The 14,136-nt window shown below is 45.3% G+C and overlaps 1 protein-coding gene across 6 annotated transcripts in view; it reads right to left on the bottom strand.

The window, feature by feature from the left end:
• stard3nl (STARD3 N-terminal like) overlaps window positions 1-10,910 on the bottom strand; it is a 34,483-nt gene extending 23,573 nt beyond the window's left edge. For 3 of the 6 annotated variants that reach the window (XR_008723369.1, XR_008723370.1, XM_055634649.1), the window contains exon 1: window positions 10,675-10,910. The gene's annotated coding sequence lies outside the window, so the exon portion shown is untranslated. Of the gene's footprint in view, window positions 1-10,311; window positions 10,600-10,674 lie in introns of those variants that run through there. The other 3 variants (XM_055634646.1, XM_055634647.1, XM_055634648.1) reach the window with 3 other exon arrangements.
• Window positions 10,911-14,136: the final 3,226 nt, after the last annotated feature.

The following is a 14,136-nucleotide window of genomic DNA, read 5'->3' as shown; positions in this document are numbered from 1 at the left end:
TACCTCACCCCCCTCAGCACACCCTCTCTCTCCCCCTCTTCCCCCCCCCCTCTCTCTCCCCCCCCCCCCCCCACTCTCCCCTCACCATTGGCACCCAGGCAACCGCTAATTTCGAGCCGTGTACACACTGGGTATCTTCATTGCTGTTCACAACACATGCGTCTAAAATGAATGTCCGGTAATGTGACATTTCGACACCTTTAAACATATTGCGAAATGAACATTTGCTGCAGTTATATCCTTTGACTATCTCTTGTCAGTTAGTGTAATGTTTAACCTGTCAGATGGGTATAGTCGGTTTTAACAGCTATTATCATAAAATGCCTTTAGAAATTTCCTTGCAACCTGTATATTTTGTTGTGGATAAATTATGTGGGAAGCGAGAGTGTTTATGTACCAATAGCAATAATAACCCATGCTATGGCCATGTTATGATAATTTTCGGTCCTTCACAGAAAACATGCTTGCATCACTCTGTAGTGTGCATGGTTAAGCATATATGTTACCATGGTCCAGGATTTATTGACACAGGTTGATCATACGCTGAATAATCCAACCACATTTTTGTTTGGAAGTGGAAAGAAATAATAGAAATTGCATTCATTGCAACGTGTAAAAAGAGTTGAAATACTGTATTATAGTTTTGCTGCATGTCATTGTGGTATATATCATGCCTTGATTTGTGAATATGTTTAGTTTGTGACTTTATTTGAAGCAGAAATAATATGTGAATGCTTCATTGGGCATAATTCCAACTTGTAACTGCGCACTTCGTCCGAGCACATTATCGCACGCGTCATGCAAGCCGTCTTAAATGACCACCTAAACTGTCATTTGGCAACCTAAAACGCTGCCTAGGTTGCCCGGCTGGCAACATGGAAAAAATGTTAAGTGAGAGCCCTGTTGTTCGCACCAGTTTTAAATAAAACTATTGATAAACGCTGTTTCCATCATTCCAACTTCAGAATTAATGTTAAAATTTCAACTGAAATATCTCCTGACCAAATTCGTGATGTATATGACCGACTCTAGAAGTAAAACCTGGATAAATCCAACGTATAGTTGTGAATGCTGCTCATTAAATAACTACAGTACCAATACTCCATATTAAGAGCACTGATTTGCCGTTAAACCCCCCTCCCACTCTACCCCCCCCCCCTCCTACACTTATCTCTCTAGGGATTGAAGAGGGAAGGTGAAGAGGAGGAGGAGGGAGTGCAGGGGGATGAGGAGAAATGAGCCGCTCCGGCGCAATTTGGGGCTATGCGTGAGTGATGCAATATCGCGTTTGAGGAACGGCTTGAGTTGGGGGAACGGGTGAGTGGTGGAATCTTGCATTGGAGGAGCAAACCCAACGTTTGACCAGTTAATGGAGTCCTTTGAAGAAGTCATATGTGGATAAAGAGGTGCAAGAGGATCTACTATACACAGATTTCTAGAAAACATTCCAAAACTTCCCACATGAAAAGTTATTGTAGAAAAGAATGGTAATTAAGAAAGCTAGCTAAATGTTATTGTCTCCTGCTATAAGAATCACATTCAAAAGAGTATCAAATATTTAGATATTTTGATCAATTATTTCAACATTTGAGAGACCATATCTGGAGTACTGTATATAGGCTGATAGAAACATAGAAATTAGGTGCAGGAGTAGGCCATTCGGCCCTTCGAGCCTGCACCGCCATTCAATATGATCATGGCTGATCATCCAACTCAGTATCCCGTACCTGCCTTCTCTCCATACCCCCTGGTCCCCTTAGCCACAAGGGCCACATCTAACTCCCTCTTAAATATAGCCAATGGACTGGCCTCAACTACCCTCTGTGGCAGAGAGTTCCAGAGATTCACCACTCTCTGCGTGAAAAAAAGTTCTTCTCATCTCGGTTTTAAAGGATTTCCCCTTTATCCTTAAGCTGTGACCCCTTGTCCTGGACTTCCCTAACATCGGGAACAATCTTCCTCCATCTAGCCTGTCCAACCCCTTAAGAATTTTGTAAGTTTCTATAAGATCCCCTCTCAATCTTCTAAATTCTAGAGAGTATAAACCAAGTCTATCCAGTCTTTCTTCATAAGACAGTCCTGACATCCCAGGAATCAGTCTGGTGAACCGTCTCTGCACTCCCTCTATGGCAATAATGTCCTTCCTCAGATTTGGAGACCAAAACTGTACGCAATACTCCAGGTGTGGTCTCACCAAGACCCTGTACAACTGCAGTAGAACCTCTCTGCTCCTATACTCAAATCCTTTTGCAATGAAAGCTAACATACCATTCGCTTTCTTTACTGCCTGCTGCACCTGCATGCCTACCTTCAATGACTGGTGTACCATGACACCCAGGTCTCGCTGCATCTCCCCCTTTCCCAATCGGCCACCATTTAGATAATAGTCTGCTTTCCTGTTTTTGCCACCAAAATGGATAACCTCACATTTATCCACATTATACTGCATCTGCCAAACATTTGCCCACTCACCCAGCCTATCCAAGTCACCCTGCAGTCTCCTAGCATCCTCCTCACAGCTAACACTGCCCCCCAGCTTAGTGTCATCCGCAAACTTGGAGATATTGCCTTCAATTCCCTCATCCAGATCATTAATATATATTGTAAATAGCTGGGGTCCCAGTACTGAGCCTTGGGGTACCCCACTAGTCACTGCCTGCCATTGTGAAAGGGACCCGTTTACTCCTACTCTTTGCTTCCTGTTTGCCAGCCAGTTCTCTATCCACATCAATACTGAACCCCTAATGCCTTGTGCTTTAAGTTTGTATACTAATTTTTTATGTGGGACCTTGTCGAAAGCCTTCTGGAAGTCCAGATACACCACATCCACTGGTTCTCCCCTATCCACGCTACTAGTTACATCCTCGAAGATGATGTAGGCAGAGCTGTAGATGTTATGTACGTGGACTTCAGTAATGTGTTCGACAAGGTCCCACACTCTGCTCTGGAAGGTTAGATTGCATCGGATCCAAGGAGAGATAGCTGAATGGATAGCATATTGGCTCCACGGAAGGAATCAGAGGGTGATGGTGGAAGGTTGCTTCTCGGGCTGGAGGCCTGTGACTAGTGGTGTGCCTCAGGGTTGGTGCTGGGCCCGTTATTGTTTGTCATCAACATCAATTATTTGGATGAGAACATACAGGGCAAGATTAGCAAGTTTGCTGATGATACAAAAGTCCAAGTGTGTTTTCAATGCTGTTATAGAACTTGCCTCAACTGCCTGAAACTGAAGGGCAACTTTTTCCCCATTCAGAGGGTGGTTGTCCATATACCCACCACCGTCTGATTGAAAAAGTTGCTCCTCAGGTTCATATTAAATATTGCCCATCTCATCCAAATGCAATACATCTCACTTATCTGCATTAAGCCCCATAAGCCATTCCACAGCCCTCTTGGTGAGATGATGAAGAGCCTGCTGTAATTTTTGATAACCTTCTGCATTATCTATGATAACGCCCACTTTAATGTCAGCTGTAAACTTGCTAAATCTTGCCTTGTACATTCTCATCCTAACCCCTAAGGCACTCGTCATAGGCCTCCAGTCCGAAAAACAGCCTTTCACAACCGTTGTTGCCTCCCTTCCAGGAAGCCAATTCTGTATCCAGTTTGCTAGATCTCCATGGATCTCCACAGCAGCTACTATGCAGAACCTTATCATAGGCTATGCTGACGTCCATATAACCAATGTCTACAGCAATGCCCTCATCAACCTTTTTGGTTATCTCTTCAAAAAACATCTTTCGACTGTGGGAGGTAACCGCACCACATGGGGAAAACTCACACAGTCACAGGAAGAACATACAAACTGTACAGATAGCACCCATAGTTAGGATTGAACTTGGGTCTCTGGCGCCGTCAGGCAGCAAGTCTACCACTGCGTCACCGTGTCACCCAGTACAAAAAAATGAAAATAGGAGATTGGCTCAACTGCAAAATTAAAAGGAAAGGTTCCCTGAATATTACAAAAGAAAATAAATCAGATCCACAAAAAATCATGTTGTGCAATTCTGGTCAACTAACTACTGAAATAAAGTTGCTGGCTAAAGATCATAGGGAAAACAGAATTTACTGTCAGGAGAAACAGAGATAAAACTGCAAAAGTCTTCAGTCACAGACCAGCAGAAGAATTTACACATAATTTGGTTTACAACTCTTTCTTGACAAAGAGCAAGGATGCTAATGGTGTGGAACCAGGATAGAAAAGGGAACAGGGGTAGAAATATCAACACAAAGCTGATAAATACAGAAGTTATCTATAGTTTACTGTGACTTCCCAAAAAAGTCACCATCATTAGATAAGTACAAAAAAAATGACCCGACTGTTAAGTTTGATTTTGCAATAACAAACTTTCTGACCAAACCATTGGTGACATCTAAAATATAAAATGAATATTCCTGACAAAGGCAGAAAACATAACCATAAACTGCAGGCCTTGATCCCATCTGTCCATCCATTTTTGGTGAGATCCTGCCCTCTATGCTTTCGCCACAAGTCAAGCCTCCCACCGACTCCTTCTCCCAGCTATTACTTAACCCATCAATTAAAGAAGGGTCTCGACCCAAAACGTCGCCTATTTCCTTTGCTCCATAGATGCTGCCTCACCCGCTGAGTTTCTCCAGCATTTTTGTCTACCGTAAAAATTAAATCCACATGGTCATTTCAATAAACAACTGAATTATTAAAACCTGTTCATCAGAATGCAAATCAATAAAAGGTTTCATACTTACCTTCAATTCGATTATCCACAACAAACTTATAGAAGTTGAGTATAGAAGTTGGGATGTAATGTTAAAATTGTACAAGGCATTGGTGAGGCCAATTCTGGAGTATGGTGTACAATTTTGGTCGCCTAATTATAGGAAGGATGTCAACAAAATAGAGAGAGTACAGAGGAGATTTACTAGAATGTTGCCTGGGTTTCAGCAACTAAGTTTCAGCAACTAAGTTACAGAGAAAGGTTGAACAAGTTAGGGCTTTATTCTTTGGAGCGCAGAAGGTTAAGGGGGGACTTGATAGAGGTTTTTAAAATGATGAGAGGGATAGACAGAGTTGACGTGGAAAAGCTTTTCCCACTGAGAGTAGGGAAGATTCAAACAAGGGGACATGACATGAGAATTAAGGGACTGAAGTTTAGGGGTAACATGAGGGGGAACTTCTTTACTCAGAGAGTGGTAGCTGTGTGGAATGAGCTTCCAGTGAAGGTGGTGGAGGCAGGTTCGTTTTTATCATTTAAAAATAAATTGGATAGTTATATGGATGGGAAGGGAATGGAGGGTTATGGTCTGAGCGCAGGTATATGGGACTAGGGGAGATGATGTGTTCGGCACGGACTAGAAGGGTCGAGATGGCCTGTTTCCGTGCTGTAATTGTTATATGGTTAAACTAACAAATAGTTGATCAAACGTAACAAATAAACAGAAAGTCCTCCTGACATCATAAATATTTATTTTAACAATTAATTTATATGAGTCTAACCCAGCTACAAGTTGGGCTGTGGTGATGGCTTGCATAGTACTGATGGAGGCACTGTGACCAAAGGACATATAGGCCGGTGAGCTTAACATCTGTAGTTGGTAAGTTACTGGAGAGGGATAGGTTATATGGGCATTTGGATGAACAAGGGCTGATTAGGGATAGTCAGCATGGTTTTATACTTGGAAGGTCATGTCTCATAAATCTGATTTTTTTTAAAGACGTGACTAAAAAGGTTGATGAGGGCAGAGCTGTAGATGTTGTGTACATGGACTTCAGTAAGGCGTTCGACAAGATTCCGCATGGTGGGCTGCTCTGGAAGGTTAGATCGCATGGGATCCAAGGAGAGATAGCTGAATGGAAAGCAAATTGGCTCCATGGAAGGAAGCAGAGGGTGATGGTGGAAGGTAGCTTCTCAGACTACAGGCCTGTGACTACAGGCCAAAGGGTTCGGTGTTGTGCCCGATACTGATTGTCATTTACATCAATGGTTTGGATGAGAACATACAGGGCAAGATTAGCAAGTTTGCTGATGATACAAAAGATAGTGGTTTTGCAGATAGTGAAGATAGTTGGGAAAGATTGCAGCAGGATCTGGATCAATTGGCCAGGTTGGCAGAGGAATGATCGATGGAATTTAATACAGAAAAGTGCATTTTGGGACATCGAACAAGTGCAGGACCTATGCAATATATGGTGGGTCTCTGGGTAGTGTTATAGAGCAGAGGGATCCAGGAGTACAGGTGTATGGTTTCTTGCAGGTAGAGTCGCAGGTAGATAAGGTGGTCAAAAAGGCTTTTGGTACTTTGGCCTTCATTAGTCAGAGTATTGAGTATAGAAATTGGGCAATCCTGTTGCAGTTGTATAAGACGTTGGTGAGCGCATTTAGAATATTGTGCTCAGTTCTGGCACCATGTTATTGGAAAGATATTGTCAAGCTTGAAAGGGTTCAGAAAAGATTTACAAGGATGTTGCCAGGACTAGAGGAGGTGAGCTATAGGGAGAGATTGTGTAGGCTGGGTCTCTATTCCATGGAGCGCAGGAGGATAAGGGGAGATCTTATAGAGGTATACAAAATCATGAGAGGAATAGATCAGGTAGAGTCTTTTGCCCAGAGAAGGGGAATCGAGGACAAGAGGACATAGGTTCAAGGTGACGGGGAAAAGATTTAATGGGAATCCGAGGGGTAACCTTTTCACACAAAGGGTGGTGGGTGTATGGCACAAGCAGCCAGAGGAGGTAGTTGGGGCTGGGATCATCCCATTGTTTGATAAACAGTTAGACAGGTACATGGATAAGCCAAGTCTGGAGGGATATGGACCAACGCAGGCAAGTAGGACTAGTGTAGCTAGGACATTGTTGGCGAGTTGGGCTGAAGGGTCTGTTTCCACACTGTATCACTCGATGACTGTATGACTTGATCCAAACACAAGATACCAAGGGCTGAATGTGGAGAGGGTATTTTTGCGTAGGTAAATTAACTTTCTGCATTGGGTTCAGAGCGCCCCAGCACATATTGAGTGATAAAGGCTGTGCAAGAGTATGCCGAGACAATGTGAATTAACACAACAATAATTTATATTTATAAAGTGTAGAAACATATCCCAGATCACCACTCAAACATTAAAATTTGATACATAGAAAATAGGTGCAGGCGTAGGCCGTTCGGCCCTTCGAGCCAGCACCGCCATTCAATATGATCATGGTTGATCATCCAAAATCAGTACCCCGTCCCGGCTTTTCCCCCATATACCTTGACTACCTTAGCCCTAAGAGCTAAATTTAATTCTCTCTTGAAAACATCCAGTGAATTGGCCTCCATTGCCTTCTGTGGCAGAGAATTCCACAGATTCACAACTCTCTAGGTAAAAAAGGTTTACCCTCATCTCAGTCCTAAATGGCCTACCCCTTATTCTTAAACTGTGACCCCTGCACTGACCCCAACATCGGGAACATTTTTCCTGCCCAATCCTCTAAGGATTTTATGTTTTTCTATAAGATCCCCTCGCATCCTTCTAAATTCCAGCAAATACAATCCCTGTCAACCCATTCTTTCATCATATGTCAGTCCCGCCATCCTGGGAATTAACCTGGTGAACCTACGCTGTACTCCCTCAATAGCAATAATGTCCTTCCTCAAATTAGGAGACCAAAATTGCACACAATACTCCAGGGGCGGTCTCACCAGGGCCCTGTACAACTGCAGTAGGACCTCCTTGCTCCAAAACACAAATCCTCTCGCAATGAAGGCCAACATGCCATTAGCTTTCTTCACTGCCTGCTGTAACTGCATGCTTACTTTCAGTGACTGATGTACAAGCCCACCCAGGTCTCGTTGCACCTTCCCGTCTCCTAATCTGACACCATTCTGATAATAAACTGCCTTCCTATTCTTGCCACCAAAGTGGATAACGTCACATTTATCCACATTGTACTGCATCGGCCATGCTTCTGCCCACTCACCCAACCTATCCAAGTCACCCTGCAGCCTCGTAGCATCCTCCTTGCAGCTCACACAGCCACCCAGCTTTGTGTCATTCGCAAACTTAGAGATGTTACATTTAATTCCCTCATCTAAATCGTTAATATATATTGCAAACAACTGGAGTCCCAGCACCGAGCCTTGCGACACCTCACTAGTCACTGCCTGCCATTCCGAAAAGGACCCGTTAATTCCAACTCTTTGCTTCCTGTCTGCCAACCAGTTCTCCGTCCATGTCAATACCCCACCCCCTTTTAATTAACCCCTTTGTCCTCTGTTGAGTTCTAAATTTCTCCGGTCCCCTGGTTTGCCGCTTCTTCTGGCCAATTTATATGCCTCTTTTGTTGACGCGACGATGTTACTCCCATAGTCAGCGGCGGGCCTTCCTCTTCAGGGCGATCAAGCTCCTGCTTCGGGGGAGGGAATCTCAGTTCCCTTCGCGCTGGGCGATCTACCCCGGGTCGGGGCTAGTCAAACGTTGTGCAGCTTACGGAACTTCCCGACATCGATCTCTACCCAAGACTGCGAGCTCCTCGATGTTGATATCCGCAGGCCATGGTTGGAGCATCGATCTCAGGCAAGGGATCGGCTCCGATGCAAAATCCACATCCCCGCTGTGGGGCTCAATGTCAGTCCCGAGCAAGGCCTCCAGCTCCACGATGTTAGGGCAAAGAGTGACCAGAGATACGATCCAGAAAACAATCGCATCTAAAGCAAGGTAACAGATTGACCCCGCCCACCACGCCCACCCCCCACATAAAACAAACCAGAGAACATTAATACATACTTTTAAAACACACTAAAAATAGTGTGTTTTAAAAGACAGACCGTAGGCGAGGCTGCCACCGAAGCGCCACCCGGTGGAAATATAACCCTTTAAGTATAGTTTGCCAGTCTATCCAAGTCAATTCCCATCTCATATCTTCAAAGTCCCCTATATTCAAGTTCAGGACCCTAGACTCCGAATTAACTATGTCACTCTCCATCCTAATGTAGAATTCCACCATATTATGGTCACTGTTGCTCAAAGGGGTGTTTGAAGAAGTAGGATTAAAGATGCATCTTAAGAGGTAGAAAAACTAATTAGAACATAGAACAATACAGCACAAGACCCTTCAGCCCATAATGTCTTTGCCAAACATGATGCCAAGTTAATGCTGCTTGTACGCGATCCATATCCCAGCATCCACACAGGCCTACCTAAAAACTACTTATACACCACTATAGTTTCTGCTTCCATCCTGGCTCATTCCAGTTACTCACAACTCACCACTCTGTGTAAAAACCTATCCCCAACAATCTCTTTTAAACTTTACTCCACTGACTGTAAAGCTAGGACTTCTCTTTTTTGATATTTTCACCCCGTGAAAAAAGCCCCAAATGTCTATCCTATCTATGCGTTCAAAATTTTATAAACTTCTACGTGGGCTCCCCTCACCCTCCAATGTTCCAGAGAAAATAGGTTCAATTTGTCCAACCTCACCATATAGCTAATACTTTATAATCTAGGCAGTATCCAGGTAAACCTGTTCTGCGCCCTCTCCAAAGCCTGCACATTATTCCTATAATGGGGACAATCAGAACTGCACACCATACTACAAATGCAATTTAACCAAAATGTTACCAAAATAACAATATATAACAATTACAGCGGAAACAGGCCAACTCGGCCCTTCTAGTCCGTGCCGAACATTTATTCTCCCCTAGTCCCATCTACCTGCACTCAGACCATAACCCTCCATTCCTTTCCCATCCATATACCTATCAAAATGAGAAAGAAATGTATAGATCTTGGCAGCTTAATACACATTTGTATCTCTAACAAGCAAGCTTAAGAACAGTCAATAACAGGAGCATAGTGAGTTTGGAAAGTTATAGGGCCAGAAAAGGATTAGGAAAAAAGAAGCAATTTTAAAATGAGGTATTGCTCGGTGAACAAAATCTGTTTTAAAATGATCAGCAAAACAGCCTCAGGTTCATGACATGTAGACAAGGATATCCAACCTAGGCAATTGTCTACATATATAAGAGAAATGGACAAGGGAGGATGAGATGAGACAGATATGGAAACAAGTAGTCAAATCAATGGAGCCGATTAGCGGTTTAAACCCATCTTTGTGTCAAATGTAAGTCATGGAAAATCTGGTTCAAATGCTGATAGTTACCAGAGCTGGAACTTTTGCTCAAGAACGCAATTTATAATATGAATTCTAGTTTATAACTAACTGTCAGACGTGCACGGATAATGTTCTAGAATAGTAGCATCAATTCACAACAAAAGGCGCATGAAGAGAGGATGCCAATTGTGCAGATAAATCTCAGGCTGGGAATAGGAAGTGGGAGATTTCGCCAATACCTGTCAATTCTTGCAAATCGGCAAAGAGCGAAATGTAAACAGCGGCCAAGCTCCGCCCCCGCACCAGGTAAACGACTGGCATCGCATCAAGAGACACTAGAGCGGAGTGTCTTTGTATTGTAGTATCTTTGATCGCATCTGCAGCCCGGGTACAGCAAACACGAAGCAAAGGCCCAGTCAGGAACCCACCATCCCCGAGGAGAAGTGAAGGTGGGAGCCGGCTCGGGGAGACTGTCCGCCCCGGGGTCCAGGGAGGATGCGCCTGGGCCTCCAGCGGCTCCATCAGCAAGTCTGGGACCGAGGGACCGAGCGAGGGAGGCCGACAACAACCTGCCCGAGAGCCCCGAGCCCGAGCGGCCTTACCTGCGCACCTGAAGCCGCTGCCTTGCGTTGAGTTGCGTTGCGTTGCGTTGCGAGCGCCGCGGCCCTGCTGCCCGGCGGAAGAGTTTACAGAAGGACCGCACGTCCCGTGATGGATCCCAGCTGTTGCCGCCCCCATTAAAGGCGGAAGTGAATGGAGGGGGAAGAGAAACCAAAGGGAAGAAAGATTTGTTTTAATTTTTTTTAATTTCAAAAGAGACTTTATTCGAGAAATAAATATATACAATACATGATTGTAAGACAGCTCCCAAAGACAGCTCCCATCCTGCGTTTGGACTGTTCGACCTGCTGCCCTCTGGAAGGCGGCTATAGGTGCATCAAATCCAGGACAAACAGACTCAGGAATAGCTGCTTCCCGAGAATTATATCTACCATAAATTCAAATCCACACATGCACTGACTACACCGCCCAACACGGACTTCCATCTGTATATATGTATATATGTATGTAGCGCCGTAGAATTTGTGCACCTATTCCCCCCCCCCCCCCCCCCCCATCTCCCTTCTGTTTTGTTTTTTCTGTTTCTTGTTTTTTGTGTAAAATTGTATGTATGCACTGAGTACGAGCAGCTTTCAGTTTCACTGTACATGTATAGTGACAATAAATGGCATATCATATCATATCATCCATACAAAACCCCATCCGACATTCTGGGAGGCAGTTTCCCCAAATCACAATTTGACCCCACACACTCATGTGGCCCACTGGCGTGGAATCCCTTCCCTTATGTTCAGGGTCGTCTCCACCACACCCTGCCCCCCAATGTCCAGCAGCGGAAGGAACCTAGACTGTGGTCCTTCCCCCACCGATCCTTGGCGTTGGCTGCACCGGGCTTCAGCGAGTCCCTCAGCACATACTCCTGCAGTCTGCAGCGGGCCAGTCGGCAACATTCCCCGACGGACATCTCGCTCCGCTGGGTGGTGAACAACGCTCGGGCAGACAAAAGAGCGTCTTTCACCGAGTTGATGACCTTCCAGCAGCACTCGATGTCAGTCTCTGAATGTGTCCCTGGGAACAGTAAATCACGGTCCTCTGTGACGGAGCTGTTTGGAATAAACCGTGACAGGGACCCTTTCAGACCTCTCCAGACTCTCTTTGCGAATCCACACTCTGGGTTCCCGACGGTGCAGGAAGGATCTAACTGGGAGGGCTCCCCTCACCGCCAGCCAAGCCAGGTCTTGGTGCTTGTTGGTGAGTTCTGGCGATGAGGCATTTTGCCAGACAAGCTGGGCAGTCTGCTCTGGGAACCACGCCACAGGATCCTTGGAGTCATTTCCCTGCAGTGTCTGCAGGACGTTCCGTGCTGACCACTGCCCGATGGACTGGTGGTCAAAAGTGTTGGTCCGGAAGAACCTTTCCACGAACGACAGATGGTGCGGCAATGTCCAGCTGACTGGCTCATTGCGTGGCATCTGCGCCAGGCCCATCCTTCACAACACTGGGGACAGGTAGAACCTCAGCAGGTAGTGACACTTGGTGCCCACGTGCCTTGGCTCTACGCTCCGCCTGATGCAGCCACACACGAAGGTGGCCATCAGGGTGAGGGCAACATTGGGCACGCTTTTCCCCCATTGTCTGCCGATGTGCATTGTGGCCCGTCGCACCCAGTCCATCCTCGACCCCCAGATGAACTGGAAAATGGCCTGGGTGATCCCTGTGGCGTGGGAGGGAGGGACAGGCCATACTTGTGCCAAGTACAGCAGCCCCGAGAGCACCTCACACCTGATGACCAAATTTTTTCCCGTTATGGAGAGGGAACGTTGCTTCCACAGCTCCAGTTTCAACCCACCTTGGCTATCCGCTCCAGCCAATTCTTGTCACATGCCTCAAACCCCACCGAACCAGATCCCCAGCACCTTCAAGAAGTCAGGCTTAATGGTGAAGGGGACGGAAGATCGGTCGGGCCAGTTGCCAAAGAGCATGGCCTCGCTCTTCCTGCGGTTCACCCTGGCTCCCGTGGCCGACTCAAACTGGTCGCAGACGCTAATCAATCTGCGGACCGACCCTGCATCCGAGCAGAAGACGGTGACATCGTCCATGTACAGGGAGGTTTTTACCTGAGTGCCCCAACTGCCTGGCAATGCCACTCCTCTTATGCTCGCGTCCTTCTTGATGGACTCGGCAAAAGGTTCAAATCAACAGACAAACAAGTCAGGGGAGAGAGGGCAACCCTGCCTGACTCCAAACCTGACGTCGGTACATGTGACAATAATAAACTGAACTAATACCATGGTAGCTTTTAAATAGGTACATGGATATGCAGGAAATGGAGGAATATAGATCACGTGCGGGAAGAGATTAATTTAACGTGGCATGTTCGGCATTGTAGGCATTTTCCACAAAATTCAACTGGTCTTCATAAATGGATCGATGGTGGTGAGGGTCAACAACCTCAAGTTCCTGGGTGTGCATATCTCTGAAGATCTGTTCTGGACCTAGCACATTGATTCAATCATAAAGAAATCCCATCAACATCTTGGCTTTCTAAGAAGATTGAGATTAAGTATGTTGATTAAAACTCTCTTGAACCTCAACAGATGCATGATAAAGAGCATATTAACAGGTTGTTTAAGAAAAAAACTGCAGATGCTGAAAAAATCAAAGGTAGACAAACTCAGCGGGTGAGTCAGCATCTATGGAGCAAAGGAATAGGTGACGTTTCGGCTCGAGACCCTTCTTCAGACTGATGTGGGGGTGGGGGGGGCAGGAAGAGGAAAGGAAGAGCTGTAAGCAGTAGGCTGTGGGAGAGCTGGGAAGGTGAGGGGAAGGAGGGAGAAAGCAAGGACTTCCTGAAATTGGAGAAGTAAATGTTCATACCGCTGAGGTGTAAACTACCCAAGCGAAATATGATGTGCTGCTTCTCCAATTATTAACTGGTTGGATCACAGCCTAGTTCAGCAACTCAAATGTTCAGGAACAACGGAGATTACAAAAAGTGGTGAACACTGCCCTGTCCATAAAGGTACTGACCTCCCAACCATCTACAGGAGGTGCTGTTTCAAAAAGGCAGCCAGCATTATCAAGGATCAACGCCATCTCCGCCACGGTCTAATTTCACTCCTGCCCTCGGGAAGGTGGTATAGGAGTTTGAAAACTGTAATGTCCAGGTTCAGGAACAGCTTTGCCCCAAGAACCATCAGGATATTGAACACTACAAAACCTTAATTAAACTACAAACTACAAAATGCAGTAGTCCCATTAGGAACTTTGGGATTTGTTTTGTTTTTATGCACTATAATGTTTTTTTTATTCAAAGTTTTTTTTTGTTTGTTATTATATTATCTATTGAGTACTGTTTTTATAACTTTATCCTGCTGCAAGTAGGAAAATCATCTCCCTCTCTCTCTCCCTCTCTCCCTCTCTCCCTCTCTCCTCCCCCCCTTCTCCCCCCAGAGTTTGATAGGTACACTAATGAGTAAATGTTAAACCATTTTCACAATTAA

Source organism: Leucoraja erinacea, chromosome 4 (genome assembly GCF_028641065.1).
Source record: "Leucoraja erinacea ecotype New England chromosome 4, Leri_hhj_1, whole genome shotgun sequence".
NCBI lineage: Eukaryota > Metazoa > Chordata > Chondrichthyes > Rajiformes > Rajidae > Leucoraja > Leucoraja erinaceus.
The sequence above is the reverse complement of the archived record's forward strand: the minus strand, read 5'-3'. Positions and strand labels throughout refer to the sequence as shown.